This window comes from Rhinolophus sinicus, chromosome 7 (assembly GCF_057876585.1).
Source record: "Rhinolophus sinicus isolate RSI-liver-muscle chromosome 7, RSI-T2T, whole genome shotgun sequence".
In the NCBI taxonomy this organism is placed as follows: Eukaryota; Metazoa; Chordata; class Mammalia; order Chiroptera; family Rhinolophidae; genus Rhinolophus; species Rhinolophus sinicus.
In genome coordinates, this window is record NC_142507.1 from 16,793,905 (window position 1) to 16,809,130 (window position 15,226).

General features: G+C 36.5%; 1 protein-coding gene across 1 annotated transcript in view; it reads left to right on the forward strand.

Moving 5' to 3' along the window:
* Positions 1-15,226, forward strand: part of LOC141568658 (uncharacterized) — a 72,276-nt gene that overhangs the window by 49,553 nt on the left and 7,497 nt on the right. The window lies entirely within an intron of this gene.

The window sequence follows — 15,226 nt, forward strand, 5'->3', positions numbered from 1 at the left end:
TAAGGTAACACACAAAATTCTGTGATCCACATTTCTCCATTTCTGATGCCTTAACTCATATCATATGATTTCAATATATCGCTTATGTCTCCACATTTCGGTCTTCTCATCTGTAAATGGGAATATGTTAATATCTGCTTCAGGAAAATGTTATAAGAATGAAATAAGGCAACCGAGGGACTGTAGGATTGTATTGCATATTGTTTGTAACAATGATTTGATTAAAATGCAGAAAATACATCTTACGAGCCAAGAGCTTTTAGTGTGTTCTCAAGTAAATCACCTTCCACAGCCTCCTTCAAGATGGAATATTTAGTATTTCAATGTGGGGAGAATGGAAAATTGAAGCTTGGAAGCCTGGAAGAACCAGATGTGATTTAAGGTGTTTTCATCTTTTCACCATTGATTACTTGACATCCCTGTGGAAGGAGCTAATTAGTACCAATAATGTGGACAGGTCTCCACAGCGGGGCATTGGAGCAAGTCCTCGCTCGCTCATGGGACTCAATCAACACCCACTAAGAAGACATGACTTTCCCTCATAGTGAGGGATTCCAGAGCCCAGCCAGTCACGTGAAAGTGAAATCTATGAACCATTATCAATTCTGGACCATTTAATCACAAATCAATTATCAACTACAATGCTCAGGGAGATCCTAAAGCTACGATATAAAAGGAGTGAATATTGGTATTTTGAAAATAAAAATCAGACACATGGTGGTAAATGTTTAATAACTGGCTCTGACGGGTGGGAGGAGGTCCTGACTTGTGGTGTTTGTGTATTTAAAGCTTTAGTTACCAACATGATGCCACTAGATGCGGAGTTGGAAGGAGATGAGCAATAGCACTGTGTTACGTAGAATTTCTACCATACGATACAATAGATGGAGACTAACCCCTGGAACACAGACAACAGTACAGTGAAGTAAAAATAATTAGGAAGCATTGAGTTTTGAATATTTATTACCTTTGTTTTTAAGATAATTTTAAATGTATATAATTAATGTTTAATAAAGGCTGTGTTTAACAACTGAATTGCAGAATTTCTGGAAATGTGACAGGGGACTTTCCCCAGATGGTACGAGCCAGCTCCAGTACATCACTGCCTCCATCTGCTACTCATTATCTAGATAAAAGGCAAAAGTATACGAGATAGGATAGAATTTGAAGCACAAGAAATTCAATTTAGATAGAAGGAGACTTTGCTAACAATCAAAAATTCCACTTTCAGAGATATTTAAGGATCAACAGGAATTTTATGTTTTCTTCCAGGAGTTTTATGGTTTCGGGTCTTACATTTAAGTCTTTAATCCATTTTTGAGTTATTCTTGCATATGGTATAAGTAGATGGTCTAGTTCCATTTTTTTTTTTTTTGCATGTATTTGTCCAGTTTTCCCAACATAATTTACTGAATAGATTATCTTTACCCCACTGTATATTCTTGCCTCCTTTGTCATAAATTAATTGACAATAAAGTGTGGATTCATTTCTGAGCTCTCTATTCTGTTCCATTGATCTATGTGTCTATTTTTATGCCAGTACCAGGCTGTTTTAATTACTATAGCCTTGTAGTATAGTTTGATATCGGGGTATTTATCCGAAGAAATCCAAAACATTAATTCAAAAAGATATATGCACTCCTATGTTCACTGCAGTTTTATTTATGATAGCCAAGATATGGAAGCAACCTAATTGCCCATCAACAGACGATTAGATAAAGAAGATGTGGTACATATATACAATGGAATATTACTCAGCCATTAAAAGAATAAAATCTTACCATTTGCAACAACATGAATGGACCTAGAAGGTATTAGCTAACTGAAATAAGTCAGATTCTGAAAGAGAAACACCTATGATCTCACTTATATGAGGAAGCTAAATAACATAAATCTCTAACCACTATGCTGTACACCTGAAACTGATATAAAATTGAATGACAACTATAATTTATAAATTAGTAAATAAATAAATCTACTTTAAAAATAAACAATCAACAGGAGAGTTGTCAGTATTAAAGAGTCACGAACAGCCCTGTGAAGGTGCTGAAGACAGGTCTAGATAATCTCTTGAGGACCCTGCAAATCTAAGCTACGTTACCTTTCATGAACTATAATTTGAACAGCTCCCTCATCAAGAACTTATATTTTAAATACAAATTGATAAAGAATTTCCATCAACAAGAATTGCGTATTTCCCATTATCTTCATTATGATCCCTTACAGCAAGTTATCAGTACAGGATACATAACTTGAGTGTAGACCATTCCTATTTGTACCCTAATTAACTAATTTAACCAGTCAACCTCTACAGCCTGGACCTTCCCAAATGCAAGCACTTACTATTCAACATATTAATCAATACCAAAGTACAACCACGTCTCTAATTACTAGAACAGAGAGAAACTGTCAGAAATACATTTATGACTTATCATCACATCCACTGAGCTCATATCTCTTATGAGAATCTGATCGCTAAAATCCTATTCTCATACTTATTGTTAATAAAGGAACTGGGTGTCTGTATGAAACAATTCCTAATGCAAGTACCTGTGGAAGGAGTGGAGAGAAGACATTCAAACATTTAATTCTACTTAATAATTCAGGAATACAATTAATCAGGAAAATAAGTGGTTCTGTAGGCAGAAGAGACCAAAAAAAAAAAAAAAAAAAAAAAAAAACCTAGCAAAAAGAAAGAACAAAATCATAAACACTGCCATAATTGCATCTCTGCTTCCCTTAAAAATGGACCACCCAGTCCTTGCATCCAGACCCCTTGTCAGTAACCTCAACCCCTGATGCCCACCGGCCTCATCTCCTTTTCCCAACAGACCCTTGCTTCCCTTCCGAATCAAGGAACTGGTGATTCTCTTACCAGCAATCTACTAGTTCAAGGGTTTCACTTTCCCTACCTCATGTCATCAAGTAGGACTCAATGCTGTCATCATATATACATATATATTTTACTATGCCCATCTTAAAATCTCTGTGCTCTCATACTCTTCCTAAACCTAAGATAAGAATTTTCCATTAAAGAGCATTTAGGGCTATGTCTCATTTTAGTATCTTTGCAAAATATTTCACATTAAAAATGTAAATCAGATAGTTTGTGTCATGTGTCACTGCTTGCACTACCATTTAACTGGCATGTTGAATACTAATCATGGATAAAGTGTAATCTTTTGCTTTTTAAATATTTTTTATTAGTTTCAGGTGCACAAAACCATGTAATAGTTAGACATTTATCATTTATATCCCTCCCACAGTGACAACACCCCTACCGCCATCCACTACCCCTCTGACATCGCACACAGCCATTACATTTCCACTGACTCTATTCCTAATTCTGTACTCTGCTTCTTGTGTGTATAGATAGATAGATAGATGATTGATAGATAGATGATTGATAGATAGATAGATAGATAGATAGATAGATAGATAGATGATAGATAGATAGATGATAGATAGATGATAGATAGATATATAGATAGATATATAGATAGATATATAGAGATAGATAGATAGATAGATAGATAGATAGATAGATAGATAGATAGATAGATAGATAGATAGATTAAATTGTAGTTGACATTCATTATTGTTCAGCTTCACCTTCAGGTGTACACTGCAGTGATCAGGCATCTACATCATCCCTGAGGTGGTCTCCCCAATGAGACAAATGTCCATCGGATTCCCTATAAAATCTTTACAACATTATTGGTTACATTCTACAAATTGACTTTCGTATCCCAGTGGCAATCTTGTGATTACCGATTGTGCTTTCTAATCCCCTCACCTTCCCCCTTATCCCGACCTCTCCCTCCCATTTAGCAACTCTCAGTTTTCCTCTATGTCTCTGAGACTGTTTCTGATTAGTTCATTCATTTATTCTTTTCTTTAGATTCCACATATAAGTGAGATCATATGGTATTTGTCTTTCTCTGTCTGACTTATTTCACTTAACATAATGTTCTCTAGGTCCATCCATATTGTTGCAAATGATAAGATTTCATTCTTCCATATGGCAGCGTAATACTCCAGTGTATAAACGTACCATGGTTTCTTAATCCAGTCGTCTAACGATGGGCATTTCGGTTGTTTCCATGTCTTGACTATTGTGTATAGTGCTGCAGTAAACATAGGGTGCATAAATTTTTTTGAATTGGAGTTTTGGATTTCTCTGGTTACATATCTAGGAGTTGAATTGCTGGGTCATAAGGTAATTCCATTTTCAGATTTTTGAGATACCTCCATACTGTTTTCCATAGTGGCTGCACCAATCTGCAATCCCACCAACAGTGCACAAGGATTCCCTTTTCTCCACATCCTTGCCAGCACTTGTTGTTTGTTGATTTATTGATAATAGCCATTTTAATTGAGGTGAGGTGGTATCTCATTGTGGTTTTTATTTGTATTTCTCTAGTGATTAGTGAGGCTGAGTATTTTTTCATATGTCTGTTTGCCATCTGTTCATCCTTTTTAGAAAAATGTCTCTTCATGTCCTCTGCCCATTTTTCAATTGGGTTGTTTGTTTTTTTGGAGTTGAGTTTTTTATAAATTTGTGATATTAACCCCTTATTGGATATATCATTGGCAAATATCTTCTCCCTTTCAGTAGGAACCCTTTTTGTTTTATTGATGCTCCTTTGCTGTGAAAAAGCTTTTTAATTTGATGTAATCTCACGTGTTTATTTTTTCTCTTATTTCCCTTGCCCAAGGGATATATGAGTAAAAATCTTACTCCGGGTAATATCTGTAAAGTTTTTTCCTGCATTTTGTTCTAGAAACTTTATGGTTTCAGATCTTACATTTAAGTCTTTAAGTCATTTTGAATTTATTCTTGTATATGGTGTAAGGAGGTGGTCTGGCTTCATTTTTTGCATGTGTCTTGTCCAGGTTTCCCAGCACCATTCATTGAATAGACTGTTTTTACCCCACTGTAAATTCTTGCTTCCATTGTCATAGATTAAATGACCATATAGGCATGGATTTATTTCTGGGCTCTCTATTCTATTCCATTGATCTATGTGTCTGTTTTCATGCCAGTACCATTCTGTTTTGATTACTGTAGCCTTGTAGTATAATTTGATGTCAGGCAACGTTATACCTTCCACTTTGTTCTTATTTCTCAAGATTGCCGAGGCTATCTAGGGTCTTTTATGGTTCCCTATAAATTTTAGGATTATATGTTCTATTTCTGTGAAAAATGTCCTTGGTAGTTTGATAGGAATTGCGTTGAATCTGTATATTGCCTTAGGCAGTATGGACATTTTAACTATATTAATTCTTCCTATCCATGAGCACGGTATGTGTTTCTATCTATTTGTATCTTCTTTAATTTCTCTCTTCAATGTCTTATAATTTTCTGAGTACAGATCTTTTACTTCTTTGGTTAAATTTATTCCCAGGCATTTTATTGTCTTTAAAGTGATTGTAAATGGGATTGTTTTCTTAATTTCTACTTCTGATATTTTATTTTTGGTAAATACAAATGCAACTGATTTTTGAATTTTAATTTTGTATCCTGCTACTTTACTAAACTGATTTATCAGTGCTAACAGTTTTTTGGTGGAGTTTTGGGGGTTCTCTATATACAGTATCGTGTCACCTGCATATAATGACAATTTAACTTCCTCCTTACCAATTTGGATGCCTTTCTTTTCTTTTTCTTGTCTGATGGCTGTGGCTAGAACTTCCAGCATTATGTTGAGCAGAAGTGGAGAAACTGGGCAACCTTGCCTTGTTCCTGATCTTAAGGGGAATGGTTTTAGTTTTTCCCCATTGAGTATATTAGCTGTGGGTTTATCATATATGGCCTTTATTATGTTGAGATATGGTCCTATTATTCCCACTTTCTTAAGAGTTTCTATCATAAATGGCTGCTGGATTTTGTCAAATGCTTTTTCTGCATCTATTGATATGATCATATGTTTTTTATTTTTCATTTTGTAAATGTTATGTATCACATTAATTGATTTGCTGATGTTGAACCACTCTTGCACACCAGGGATGAATCCACTTCATCATGGTGTATGATCTTTTTAAAGTATTGCTGAATTCTGTTCGGTAATATTTTGTTGAGGATTTTGCATCTATGTTCATTAGAGATATCAGCCTGTGGTTTTCTTTTTTTGTAGTGTCTTTGTCTGATTTGGGGATCAGGGTGATAGTAGCCTCGTAAAAAGTGTTTGGGAGACTTCCCTCCTTCTGGATTTTTTGGAATAGCTTGAGGATAATAGGGATAATTCATTTTTTGAATGTTTTGTAAAAAGAACCTGTAAAGCCATCTGGTCCAGGGCTTTTGTTTGTTGGGAGATTGTTGATTACTGATTCAATTTCCCTGGTGGTAATCAGTCTATTCAGGTTTTCTGTTTCTTCTTGAGTTAGCCTTGGAAGGTTGTATGCTTCTAGAAAATTGTCCATTTCTTCCGGATTGTCAAATTTGTTGGCATATAGATGCTCATAGTAACTTCTTAAAATTTTTTGTATTTCTGTGGTGTCTGTTGTCACTTTTCCTCTTTCATTTCTGATTTGATTAATTTGGGTCCTCTCTTTCTTTTTTTTAATGAGTCTGGCTAAAGGTTTGTCGATTTTGTTTATCTTCTCTAAAAACCAACTCTAGGATTCATTGATCTTTTGTATTGTTTTTCTGGTTTCTATTTCATTTACTTCCACTGTGATCTTTATTATCTCCTTCCTTGTACTCACTTCGGGCTTATTTTGCTATTGTTTTTCCAGATCCCTTAAGTGTGAAGATGAACTCTTGATTAGTGATTTTTTTTGTTTCTTTAGATAGGCCTGCAATGCTATGAATTTCCTTCTTAGGATTGCTTTCACTGCATCCTATAGATTTTGGGTCATCGTGTTTTCATTTTCATTTGTCTCGAGATATCTTTTGATCTCTTCCTTGATCTCATGGTTGACCCATTCATTATTTAGTAACATGTTATTCAGTCTCCACGAATTGATTTGTCTTCCAGTGTTTTTTTTCCTGTAGTTCATTTCTAATTTCAGAGCACTGTGGTCAGAGAAATTAATTGGTATGATTTCAATTTTCTTAAATTTATCAAGACTTGTTTTGTGGCCTAACATGTGGTCTATCTTGGAAAATGTTCCATGTGCGCTTGAGAAGAACGTGTATTCTGCAGCTTTGCAGTGAAATGCTCTGAAAGTATCCATTAAATCCAAGTGGTCCAATGTGTCATTTAAGGCTGTTGTTTCCATATTGATTTTCTGTTTGGAAGACCTGTCCCTTGTTGTCAGAGGTGTGTTGAAGTCCCCTACTATGATAGTGTTACTGTTGATCTCTGTCTTTATGTCAGTCCATATCTGTTTTATATATTTAAGTGCTCCTATGTTGGGTGAATAGATGCTTACTATGGTTATATCCTCTTGACGGATTGATCCCTTTATTATTATATAGTGCCCATCTTTGTCTTTTAATATATTCTTCATTTTAAAGTCTATTTTGTCAGATATAAGTATTGCAACTCCAGCTTTTTTCTCATTTCCATTTGCATGAAATATCTTATTCCAACCCTTCACTTTCAGCCTGTGTGTGTCTTTTGATCTGAAGTGAGTCTCTTGTATACAGCATATACAAGGGTCTTGCTTTCTTATCCACTCAGCCACCCTATGTCTCTTGATTGGAGCATTTAATCCATTTACATTTAAAGTGATTATTGATAGGTATATAGTTATTGCCATTTTTCAAATTTGTAGTTAGATTGTTTTCATCTTTCTTCTGTGTTCAGAATCCCTTTTAATGTTTCCTGCATTGCTGGCTTGGAGGTAATAAATTCCTTTAGTTTATTCTTTTCTAGGAAGCTCTTTATCTCTCCTTTAATTTTAAATGATAGCCTTGCTGGATAATGCAATCTAGGTTGTAGACCTTTGTTTTCCATCACTTTGAGTACCTCCTGCCACTCCCTCCTGGCCTGCAATGTTTCTGTAGAAACGTCATTTGATCGGCTAATAGGAGTTCCCTTGTATGTAACCCTCTGTCTTTCTCTTGCTGCTTTTAGGATTCTCTCTTTGTCTTTAACCTTTGCCATTTTAACTACAACATGTTTTGGTGTGGACCTGTCTGGGTTTATCCTTTTTGGATCTCTCTGCACTTCCTGGGCTTGTATGTTGGTTTCCTTCACCAGGTTAGGGACGTTTTCTGACATTATTACTTCAAATGTGTTCTCGATCCCTTGCTTCCTCTCTTCACCTTCTGGTATTTCTATGATGTGCATGTTGTTGTGCTTGATGTTATCCCAGAGGTCTCTTAAACCATCTTCACTGTTTTTTATTCTTTTTTCTTTTTGTTGTTCTGTTTGGGTGATCTCTGCTAACTTGTCTTCTAAGTCGCTGATTCGATACTTTGCTTCATCTGACCTGCTGGTAATTCCTTCAAGTGAGTTCTTTATTTCAGTTATTGTGTTCTTTAGTTCTAACTGGTTGTTCATTATGATTTCTCTATCCTTCTTTATGTCGTCACTAAGCTCCTTACACTTTCTTATCATCAGTGTTCTAAACTCTGTCTCTGATAGGTTGGTTACCTTTATTTCATTTGGTTCCAATTCAGGAGGTTTCTTCTGTTCTTTTATTTGGGGCATGTTTCTTTGTTTCCCCATTCTGGCTGACTCTCTGTGTTTGCCTCGATGAATTAGGTAGATCCTCTAGGGTTCTTAGATTTTGCTTGGTTATCTTATGTAGTTTGTGTCCTTTATATTTGACTAGCACCATTTCCATGTTCTCCTGTGCATGTCCTCCAAAGGTGACTCTTGTGTTGTGTATATTGTCCTGTTAAAATTGATCTTTAATTGCATTTGGCTTGTCAGTAGGTGGCATTGACTCCTAGGCTGACTAGCTGTGAGACTTGGTTCTGCCCACAGTGGATGTTCTGCTGCATGAGGGCTGACCATTCAAATGAGGCTTGGCCCCTATGGCCTCTTGTGCTGTAGAGAATTCCCTCTGGGTGTGTCACTTGTAGGTCAAACCTGGTCTGGTCTGGAGTTGGCTTCTGGGTGTCTTGAATCTTGTGCCTCTTTAGCTGGGCCCTTCAAGTAATCCTTGTACAACTCACTTAGCAGTTCTGTGTGATGAGCAGAGTTCTTTGATGGGTTATAGATGTTCAATTTGGTAAGTTCCAGAGGAGAACTCAAGAAGAACACCTCGCTGCCGCCATTCCTATGACATCATTCTCTAAAGTGATATTTTTTAGTCTAACGTTATATTCTGTTGTGAATGCATGATAATTCACACACATTAACAGCAATTAGTGTTGATGGTGGGTAAAAGCATGAATTTTTGATGCACCTAAGAAAGAAGGTCCACTGTAACTTTATCAAGTATTTGCCAAATGGTCTCCCCAAAATTCACATTCAAAACTTTGAGCCCTGTTTTCAGTAGTGTTCTCATCTATCTTTACATACTCTCTCAAGATGAGCTCATCCAGCCAGGGCTTTAAATACCAATAACGCTCATGATTCCCAATTCTGAATATCCAGTCCAATCTTGTCCTCTGAGTTCTAAGCTCACATACCTGACAGCTACTTGGCCTTAGGTATCAGAACCGTAGAGCATCTAAAACGAACTCTTATCTCCAGACAGCCCTGCTCCACCCCAACCCTCACAACACCCAATTTTCCAGCTTTCAGTAAAAAGCCCCACATTACATTCTGTTACACAGGATGTGTAAGTCAACCCCTCAGCAAATCCTAGGCTTTTTACTCCTAAATCATGTCTCAAGTTCATCCTTCCCCCATCTGTTCTGTTATTACAGGTATCTGACTCTTGTTCAAAATAATAGAAGAGCATCCTGTCTCCCATTTCCTCTCTTTTCCTCTAATCTCTTTTCTACTCAGCAATGAGGGTATTCTGAAACACAAGACAGATGATACTATGACTTTTTAAAATGCTCCATTGGATTTAAAATGGATTCCCATTGCTCTTTAAATGAAATCGGGAGCCACTACATGTGCCCAGTGCCCTCTCATTGCACACTCTCTCCCTCAGAGACTGCACCCTAGCCACACCAGACTCCTGTCACATAGAGGACACACCATGCTCTTTCAGAACTGGCGTCTTTGCATATTTGGTTTCCTTTGCTTAGAATGGTTCCCCTCCTTTTGCATGACTGACTCCTGCCCATCTTTTCACATTTAGCTTCCAATTTCTGAGAAGTCGTCCTGACCACACCACCCATCTCAGAAGATCGCTCCCCACTTCCCTGAGTACATTACACTTTTTATAACCTTAATGGCACTTACCAGTATTTGCAAGTAGGGAATCGTTGCTTGCATACTTACTGACAGCCCTTCTACTCAGATATAAACTCCGTTAAGAGCAGGTCTGCATCTGAATAGATCACACCTGCACACCCAATCCTCAGGAACTCCATGTACATTTGTTGGATGTTGTTGGTTATTTCAAGTACAGGAAGCACAGAACACAGCAAAGAGAGTGTAGACTCAAGTCTGAACCCCAGTTCCATCATTTCCCAGGTGTATGGTCTCGGAATGTTATTTCAACTCTTTTTGTCTCACTTTCTGAGTCTCTAAAATGAGTGCATGATTTCATAGATATAAAAGTACCTTGAACAATGCCTGCCACATAAAGAAAGTTTAGCTCTTCACTTACACATTCATTCATTCTCCAAATATTTCCTGAGCGCTTACTCCATGCAGAGTATAGTGGAAGATTCTGTGAGCAAACCAAAGTCTTAGCCCTTTGTGGACTTAAAACATAGTAAAAAGAAACACCACACACGCAAAGAGATAAACACAAAGAAACATGTGATTAGTGTCCAATGAATACAACAAAATCAAAGACCTGTATTCATTTGCAGGAGCACCATAACAAGGTACCACAAATTGAGTGGCTTAACCCACAAAAATGTATTGTCTCGGGGTTCTGGAGGCCAGGTGTTTCATATCAAGATGGTGGTAGGGTTGGTTCCTTCTGTGGGATGTGAGAGAGAATCTGTTCCATGTCTCTCCTCTAGCTGCTGGCGGTTTCCTGGAAATCTTTGGTTTTCCTTGGCTTGTAGAAGCATCACCCTGATCTCTGCCTCATTTCACATGGTGTCCTTCCTTTGAGTATGCCTGTGTCCAAATTTTCCCTTTATATAAAGACACCAGTTATGTCGGATTGGAGGCCCACCCTATGCCAATATGACTTCATCTTAACCAATTACATTTGCAATGACCCTTTTTCCAAATAAGGACAGATTCTGAGTTATTAGGGGATAGGACTTCAACATAAGAATTTTGCGGCGATACAATTCAAATTCAAACCATAACAAGACCATAAGAATACAATATTTCCTAGGCAAATTCAATACTCTGAATGTACACTTAAATATAACGAGAGCTATAAATGGATCTGGATTTACAGAAAAATTGGCTAATGCAGAATATTGTAATAATTTCAATACCATTCATATTATACGAAGTCTCACTATTAGCCATAATTTTAAGTTCACTAACCTTTTCTAAGTTTCATGAGATGAACCCGAGTATTTAGATATAGAAAAAGAAAGGAAACTGAATGATTACGAATTATGTTGCACAGCAGAAGAGAAAGAGCTATTAAAATTAAAAATATGTTAAAGCAAGAGTATCAGTATATCTACATATTAAGGGGAATGTATTTCTGCATCTAGTGCCAAATATCTATGACAGGTGAGTATCACATTTCCTAAAACTTAGTTTAACAACATGTGGTAACAACTACACCACCAACACGCGCACACCTGCCAACATTTGATCTCAGCATTACAGTGTGATCACAAGATGCTTTGAATGTGATGGAGAGAAAGTTAAGTCCCCTTGATTTTCACTGTGAGAAAAGAAAAAATACTAGTTTTCTTTAATTTCAGAGGATGTTCTCTCAAATATAAACATACAGCCCGTCAGTCCTCTATGGACTGACTTTTATGTTTTAAAACATAAAAGCTGCTTGTGTTCTATAACTCTTTTAAAGATTCCTGTTACTCTAGAATGTAAAGTCAAAGTTTTTAATTTTGTTGCACTGATTATTAGGTCTAATAGGAATATGACTGCCACCTCCCGTGAAGTGCTGCACCATGAAATAGATCGCTCTGGTAAAAACAATATCCAGGGACAAAATTTTGTTGAGTGTGTCTGAGTCAGAACGCTTTGATGTCGAGAGGATGTCTAAAGCTCTGTAGGAACAATGTCTGTGAACCTTAGTTCAACACTTCCGTGAGACCACTATAAGAAAATGACTCTGAAATGACATGACGAGTAATTTCAGACCTTAAAAACGGGCAATTAAGACTCATTTAAATGTGGCAACAAAAACTAATTTACTAAAAGCATATGATCAGGTGTTTCTTTTTTTATTTCTAGATTGCACAAGTATAGAATATACATTATTCTAAAACCAAAACAATCCTTACAAAAAAATATATTTAAAAGTTCTTGGATGACTTGATGAATCTGTTACGCAGTGATGAATTGCTTTTTCAAAAAAGATTTACTTTGCATAGTTTTCTATGGGTATGCATTTGTGCTTTTCACTTTCTCTTTCAATTCATCTAGCAGAATTATACACATGAATGTAAAATCTGGGGCAAACACACAAATTTGCTTAGGAGTAGAAGTTTGGAGAAAAAATATTGATGGGAGATGGCCAGCAATGGAATGAAGAAAGTAGAAAGAAGACTGAGATTTCCACACCAGAGCTCATGCAAATACACTAGCCTAAAAATGATAATTTATATCAAATTATATTTGCCAGGGTGATGTTTCACTCTGGAGGGTGGTTTGGATGAAATGTGAATGAGATAATAAAAACTTTTCATTGTTTTTTGGAAGCTTAATTCACCAAAGATTCCTGCTCAGGCATTGGAGAAGGTCATCACGAAGACCTGATGACCCTGGAGCTGAGCCAGGGGAATCAGAGGGTCCTCACGCTCTCGTTTCCTTGGAATGTACAGTGTGCCCACAGTTTCCACAGTGGGAGCCATTTCAGGGACGCAGCCTTGAGAGAGCAATGTGTTGTTGAGGCCATCTGGACAGTATTTGTGACTGAGCCCCATCAAGGCCACTGTATAAACTTTTAAGCTTCAGGGGGTAGAGGGTGTGCAGAAATCTACTCGTCTTGCAGCCACCAAGCCTGGTAGGTAAATTCCCTTGCTTACTGAACCTGCCACCTGCCATTCTGGAGTCGTCTGCCTCTTTCTTCAGTCTCTTCTTGCTCTCAGTTTAGAGGGTAGGAGGTGGCGGCAGTTTTGAATTTCATCCCGGGGAAAGTTCCCAAGGTTGCAAACCATTATCATGTCATTGATACAGTAAAATTCCAATATTGGCTTCCTTGTTTCACTTTCCTATTACTCCTCAAAGTAAATAAAAATATTAACCAGCATTTGTGTCAGAACTACAGAATCAAGAGTTCATCAAATTCAACAAAAGGTTTTGGTCAGAATTATCTGGCTATATAGAATTTCCATTTAAGAGCACTACTTATTATTATTATTACTATTTGTCAAATGAAGGCTGTACATTCTTAGATAAATAATATATATAATGTATTATATAATAATGTAATATAAACATGAATGTTTTGTTTGAGATCCAATTAAATGTTTATTATCACCTCACTGTCTCTATAGAAATCTCTACCATATCAAAATTATTGATCTGGAAAAGTTGTTTAACTCTATGAGTATCACCTTTGTCATCTGCCAACAAGTGAAATGGGGACCTTCCTCAGAAGATAATTTTAGGAGTAAAATAAAACAATGTTTATGCGAAAAGCCTATATGGATTGCAAATATTCATTATTATTGTAAATTCAGTAAATGTTTCAGCTCCTAATCTGAGTGCTCCTAAGGACTAGCAGGGTCTGCAAAGATGAATAATGTTTGACGCTTATCCTTAGGTTGCTTACAGTCTAGTGATGAGAGACGTGGAAATAACAAAATAATTGAAGGGGATGAAATGTATTCCAACAGAGGAACTCAGCAAAGTGTTATGAGATTTAAGAAAAACAAGTGATTGATTTTACCTGGAGCACTAGGGAAGACTTCACAGAGAAAGTGGAATTTTGAAATAAGCTTTCAAGAGTAAGTTGAATTTGTATCAACTGAGAAGGTATATGTGGAAAGTAGGGGCATTCCAGGCTGAAAGATGAAACACCAAACACATTATCATCAGAAATATTACAGTGCCGGCTAAGGAAATCATAATTGCATTGATAAATCCATTGTATCAAAAACCCTTTACTTCCACATAAAAGGGAAATAATTATGCCATTAAAGATCATACAACCCAATGTGTCTACCTACCATCTTGCATATTCAAGAGTTGACTTGAATTTATTCAGTGTTTCCAATTTAGAAACCATGTCCACTTCTAATAACACTGGGATTATACAACCCAATGTGTCTACCTACCATCTTGCATATTCAAGAGTTGACTTGAATTTATTCAGTGTTTCCAATTTAGAAACCATGTCCATTTCTAATAACATTGGGATTATACAACCCAATGTGTCTATCTACCATCTTGCATATTCAAGGGTTGACTTGAATTTATTCAGTGTTTCCAATTTAGAAACCATGTCCATTTCTAATAACCAAAGTGGAAATTATCCTCTGGCCTATGTTTTTAAAGAAAACATTCATGTTCACGTGAATTTTTAATTTTTTTTTGAAAAATCGCTATAAAATACTTCCTATTTAACAGGAGTGAAGGAAATGTCCCTTAGATTTAAACAAAAGTAGCCACTGATTTCAAATCTATAAATACGTGAACTATGCACATATTTAGTAAACAATAGGGAAGCACATGTAAGGTGAGGTTTTTATGAGAGAGTGGAAATCTGAGGCAAGCGAAATGTGGGATCTTTCTATAAAAATATCCATGGGAACAAGGACTATTAAAGAAAGAGCATTATTTTATCTCCTCAGTTCATGAGTCTTGCAAAGGTTGACATTAATCAGTAAAGTTCACTGAATAGCGTTTTCCTCTTGCTAGTCAAAATATGCGAGTTAATGTTTGTGATTTTAAAAAACAAAAAGCACTTTGAAGAAAGCTTGGCAGAGCATCTAGAGTCTGCCTTAAGTGTAATAAAAGGGAAATGTCTCTTAATATCTTACACACAAAAGTCTGACACAAAAGTTCTGTGGCTTTGACCTCAAGTGACAGCGGAATAGACCACAGGGCCAGTCTAGGTCCCACTAGGACATATGTTAAGAAAAGCATTCGCT